Genomic DNA, 6,033 nt, shown 5'->3' with positions numbered 1-6,033 from the left:
ACAGTCATTCAATCATTGAATCCTACTCAAAATACCATAGACAAGGTTTAGACCTTCTGGATTCTCTTGAATGCCGCCATCAGGTCCTGCCTATACCACGAAGATTCCGAAGAATCCAAGAGATATTCACTAAGCCTCAGATGCTTGTAGAACAAGAATGGTTGTCAGTCACCTTGTTCATGGGTAAGAATGGTGATGGGCGTCAATCATCACCTTCATCAAGTTGAAGAACAAGTGATATCTTGGAACAAGAACAAGCGGAATTGAATGGAAGAACAATAGTAATTGCATTAATACTCGAGGTACAGCAGAGCTCCACACCTTAATCTATGGTGTGTAGAAACTCCACCGTTGAAAATACATAAGCATAAGGTCTAGGCATGGCCGAATGGCCAGCCTCCCAATGATCTAAGATAGCATAAAACTCAAAGAGAGCTACCAAGATGTTCCTAATACAATAGTAAAAGGTCCTACTTATAGAAAACTAGTACATAGATGAGTAAATGACATAAAAATCCACTTCCGGGCCCACTTGGTGTGTGCTTGGGCTGAGAAATGAAGCTTTTTTCGTGTAGAGACTCTCCTTGGAGTTAAACGCCAGCTTTGGTGCCAGTTTGGGCGTTTAACTCCCATTTGGGTGCCAGTTCCAGCGTTTAACGCTGGGATTTCTTGAGGTGACTTTGAACGCCGGTTTGGGCCATCAAATCTTGGGCAAAGTATGGACTATCATATATTGCAGGAAAGCCCAGGATGTCTACTTTCCAACGCCGTTGAGAGCGCGCCAATTGGGCTTCTGTAGCTCCAGAAAATCCGCTTCGAGTGCAGGGAGGTCAGAATCCAACAGCATCTGCAGTCCTTTTTGGTCTCTGGATCAGATTTTTGCTCAGGTCCCTCAATTTCAGCCAGAAAATACCTGAAATCACAGAAAAACACACAAACTCATAGTAAAGTCCAGAAAAGTGAATTTTAACTAAAAACTAATAAAAATATACTAAAAACTAACTAGATCATATCAAAAACATACTAAAAACAATGCCAAAAAGTATACAAATCATCCGCTCATCACAACACCAAACTTAAATTGTTGCTTGTCCCCAAGCAACTGAAAATCAAATAAGATAAAAGGAAGAGAATATGCAATGAATTCCAAAAACATCTGTGAAGATCAGTATTAATTAGATGAGCGGGGCTTTTAACTTTTTGCCTCTGAACAGTTTTGGCATCTCAATCTATCCTTTGAAATTCAGAATGGTTGGCTTCTTTAGGAACTTAGAATCCAGATAGTGTTAATGATTCTCCTAGTAAAGTATGATGATTCTTGAACATAGCTATTTATTGAGTCTTGGCTGTGGCCCAAAGCACTCTGTCTTTCCAGTATTACCACCGGATACATACATGCCACAGACACATAATTGGGTGAACCTTTTCAGATTGTGACTTAGCTTTGCTAAAGTCCCCAATTAGAGGTGTCCAGGGTTCTTAAGCACACTCTTAATTGCCTTGGATCACAACTCTTATTATTATTATTTTTTTTTTCGTTTTCTTTTTTTCTCTTTTTTTTCGGTTTTTTTTTTTTGAATAGCAATGCTTTTTCTTGCTTCAAGAATCATTTTATTGATTTTTCAGATCCTCAATAACATGTCTCCTTTTTCATCATTCTTTCAAGAGCCAACATTCATGAACCACAAATTCAAGATACATATGCACTGTTTAAGCATACATTCAGAGAACAAAAATATTGCCACCACATCAAAATAATTAAACTATTATAAAATTCAAAATTCATGCAATTCTTCCTTTCTCGATTAAGCACATTTTTATTCAAGAAAGGTGATGGATTCATAGGACATTCATAACTTTAAGGCATAGACACTAAGACACTAATGATCATAAGACACAAGCATGGATAACATAAAGCACTAAAATTCGAAAAACAAAGGAATAAAGAACAAGGAAATCAAGGAATGGGTCCACCTTAGTGATGGCGGCTCTTCCTTGCTTTTGAAGGTCCTATGGAGTGCTTGAGCTCCTCAATGTCTCTTCCTTGCCTTTGTTGCTCCTCTCTCATGATTCTTTGTTCTTCTCTAATTTCATGGAGGAGAATGGAGTGTTCTTGGTGCTCCACCCTTAGTTGTCCCATATTGGAACTCAACTCTCCTAGGGAGGTGTTTAGTTGCTCCCAATAGTCTTGTGGAGGAAAATTCATCCCTTGAGGAATCTCAGGGATCTCATGATGAGTGGGATCTCTTGTGTACTCCATCCTTTTCTTAGTGATGGGCTTGTCCTCATCAATGGTGATGTCTCCCTCTATGTCAACTCCCACTGAATAACAGAGGTGACAAATGAGGTGAGGAAAGGCTAACCTTGCCAAGGTAGAGGTCTTGTCCGCCACCCTATAGAGTTCTTGGGCTATAACCTCATGAACCTCTATTTCTTCTCCAATCATGATGCTATGGATCATGATAGCTCGGTCTATGGTAACTTCGGACCGGTTGCTAGTGGGAATGATTGAGCGTTGTATGAACTCTAACCATCCTCTAGCCACGGGTTTGAGGTCATGCCTTCTCAATTGGACCGGCTTTCCTCTTGAATCTTGCTTCCATTGTGCGCCCTCTTCACATATGACTGTGAGGACTTGGTCCAACCTTTGATCAAAGTTGACCCTTCTAGTGTAAGGATGCTCATCTCCTTGCATCATAGGCAAGTTGAACGCCACCCTCACACTTTCCGGACTAAAATCCAAGTATTTCCCCCGAACCATAGTAAGATAATTCTTTGGATCCGGGTTCACACTTTGGTCATGGTTCTTGATGATCCATGCATTGGCATAGAACTCTTGAACCATCAAGATTCTGACTTGTTGAATGGGGTTGGTAAGTACTTCCCAACCTCTTCTTCGGATCTCATGGCGGGTCTCCGGATATTCACCCTTCTTGAGTGAAAAGGGGACTTCGGGTATCACCTTCTTCAAGGCCACAACTTCATAGAAGTGGTCTTGATGCACCCTTGAGAGGAATCTATCCATCTCCCATGACTCGGAGGTGGAAGCCTTTGCCTTCCCTTTCCTCTTTCTAGAGGTTTCTCCGGCCTTGGATGCCATAAATGGTTATGGAAAAACGAAAAAGCAACGCTTTCACCACACCAAACTTAAAATGTTTGCTCGTCCTCGAGCAAAAGAAGAAAGAAGAAAGTAGAAGAAGAAGAAATGAGGAAGAGGGAGATGGTGGTGTATTCGGCCAAGGAGGGGGAGAAGTGGTGTGTAGGTAGTGGGAAAATGAAGGGGTAAAGAGGGGTTTATATAGGAAAGAGGGGGATGAGGGTTCGGCCATTTGAGGGTGGGTTTGGGAGGGAAAGTGGTTTGAATTTGAAGGGTGAGGTTGGTGGGGTTTTATGAAGGATGGATGTGAGTGGTGAAGAGAAAGATGGGATTTGATAGGTGAGGGGTTTTTGGGGAAGAGGTGTTGAGGTGATTGGTGAATGGGGGAAGAAGAGAGAGAGTGATGGTAGGGTCCTGTGGGGTCCACAGATCCTGTAGTGTCAAGGAAAAGGCACCCTTGCACCAAATGGCATCAAAATCCACGTTTTGAGCCTTTTCTGGCGTTAAACGCCGGGCTGGTGCCCATTCCTGGCGTTTAACGCCAGGTTTTTGCCCTTTACTGGCGTTTAACGCCAGTCTGGTGCCCCTTTCTGGCGTTAAACGCCCAGAAGGGTGCCAGACTGGGCGTTAAACGCCCAACTGCTAGGCTGACTGGCGTTTGAACGCCAGCAGCATCTTCCTCCAGGGTGTGCTGTTTTTCTTCCTGTTTTTCATTTTGTTTTTGCTTTTTTCATTGTTTTTGTGACTTCTTATGATCATCAACCTACGAAAAAGATAAAATAACAAAAGAAAATAATTAATTATAAAACATTGGGTTGCCTCCCAACAAGCGCTTCTTTACTGTCATTAGCTTGACAGAGGACTCTCATGGAGCCTCAGAGATGCTCAGAACCGTGTTGGAACTTCCCAACACCAAACTTAGAGTTTGATTGTGGCCTCCCAACACCAAACTTAGAGTCTGACTGTGGGGGCTCTGTTTGGCTCTGTTTGAGAGAAGCTCTTCATGCTTCTTCTCCATGATGACAGAGGGATATCCTTGGGCCTTAAACACCAAGGATTCTTCATTCACTTGAATGATCAACTCTCCTCTATCAACATCAATCACAGCCTTTGCTGTGGCTAGGAAGGGTCTGCCAAGGATGATTGATTCATCCATGCACTTCCCAGTCTCTAGGACTATGAAATCAGTAGGAATGTAATGGTCTTCAACCTTAACCAGAACATCCTCTACAAGTCCATAGGCTTGTTTTCTTGAGTTGTCTGCCATCTCTAGTGAGATTTTTGCAGCTTGCACCTCAAAGATCCCTAATTTCTCCATTACAGAGAGGGGCATGAGGTTTATACTTGACCCCAAGTCACACAAGGCCTTCTTGAAGGTCATGGTGCCTATGGTACAAGGTATAGAAAACTTCCCAGGATCCTGCCTCTTTTGAGGCAATTGCTGCCTAGACAAGTTATCCAGTTCTTTGGTGAGCAAAGGGGGTTCATCCTCCCAAGTCTCATTTCCAAATAACTTGTCATTCAGCTTCATGATTGCTCCAAGGTATTTAGCAACTTGCTCCTCAGTGACATACTCCTCCTTTTCAGAGGAAGAATACTCATCAGAGCTCATGAAAGGCAGTAGTAAGTCCAAGGGAATCTCTATGGTCTCAGTTTGAGCCTTAGATTCCCAAGGTTCCTCATTGGGGAACTCATTGGAGGCCAGTGGACGTCCAGTGAGGCCTTCCTCAGTGGCGTTCACTTTCTCTTCTTCCTCCCAGAATTCGGCCATATTTATGGCTTTGCACTCTCCTTTTGGATTTTCTTCAGTGTTACTTGGGAGAGTGCTTGGGGGAAGTTCAGTAATTTTCTTGCTCAGCTGACCCACTTGTCCTTCCAAATTCCTAATGGAGGATCTAGTTTCAGTCATGAAACTTTGAGTGGTTTTGATTAGATCAGAGATCATGGTTGCTAAGTCAGAGGTATTCTGCTTAGAGCTCTCTGTCTGTTGCTGAGAAGATGATGGAAAAGGTTTACCATTGTTAAACTTGTTTCTTCCACCATTATTATTGAAACCTTGTTGAGGTCTCTCTTGATTCTTCCATGAGAGATTTGGGTGATTTCTCCATGAAGAATTATAGGTGTTACCATAGGGTTCTCCCAGGTAATTTACCTCTTCCACTGAAGGGTTCTCAGGATCATAAGCTTCTTCCTCAGATGAAGCATCCTTAGTACTGTTTGGTGCATTTTGCATTCCAGACAGACTTTGAGAAGTCAGATTGACTTGTTGAGTCAATATTTTATTCTGAGCCAAAATGGCATTCAGAGTGTCAATTTCAAGAACTCCTTTCTTCTGACTAGTCCCATTGTTCACAGGATTCCTTTCAGAAGTGTACATGAATTGGTTATTTGCAACCATTTCAATCAGTTCTTGAGCCTCAGTAGGCGTCTTCTTCAGATGAAGAGATCCTCCAGCAGAGCTATCCAAAGACATCTTGGATAGTTCAGAGAGACCATCATAGAAAATACCTATGATGCTCCATTCAGAAAGCATGTCAGAGGGACATTTTCTGATTAACTGTTTGTATCTTTCCCAAGCTTCATAGAGGGATTCTCCATCCTTCTGTCTGAAAGTTTGGACTTCCACTCTAAGCTTACTCCATCTTTGTGGTGGAAAGAACTTTGCCAAGAAGGCATTGACTAGCTTTTCCCAAGAGTCCAGGCTTTCTTTAGGTTGAGAGTCCAACCATATTCTAGCTCTGTCTCTCACAGCAAAAGGGAATAGCATCAGTCTATAGACCTCAGGGTTAACCCCATTAGTCTTGACTGTGTCACAGATTTGCAAGAATTCAGCTAAAAACTGATGAGGATCTTCCATTGGAAGTCCATGGAACTTGCAATTCTGTTGCATTAGAGAAACTAATTGAGGCTTAAGCTCAAAGTTGTTTGCTCCAATG

General features: G+C 42.4%; 1 non-coding gene across 1 annotated transcript; it reads left to right on the top strand.

Annotated features, from left to right (window-relative positions):
* The first annotated feature begins 5,624 nt into the window (after window positions 1–5,624).
* LOC130970880 (small nucleolar RNA R71) lies at window positions 5,625–5,732 on the top strand. Its single transcript, XR_009082127.1, has one exon. It is a non-coding gene; the product is annotated as a small nucleolar RNA R71 (small nucleolar RNA).
* Window positions 5,733–6,033: the final 301 nt, after the last annotated feature.

The sequence above is a fragment of the Arachis stenosperma genome, chromosome 3 (assembly GCF_014773155.1).
Source record: "Arachis stenosperma cultivar V10309 chromosome 3, arast.V10309.gnm1.PFL2, whole genome shotgun sequence".
NCBI lineage: Eukaryota > Viridiplantae > Streptophyta > Magnoliopsida > Fabales > Fabaceae > Arachis > Arachis stenosperma.
This window is presented reverse-complemented; position numbering and strand designations above follow the sequence as displayed.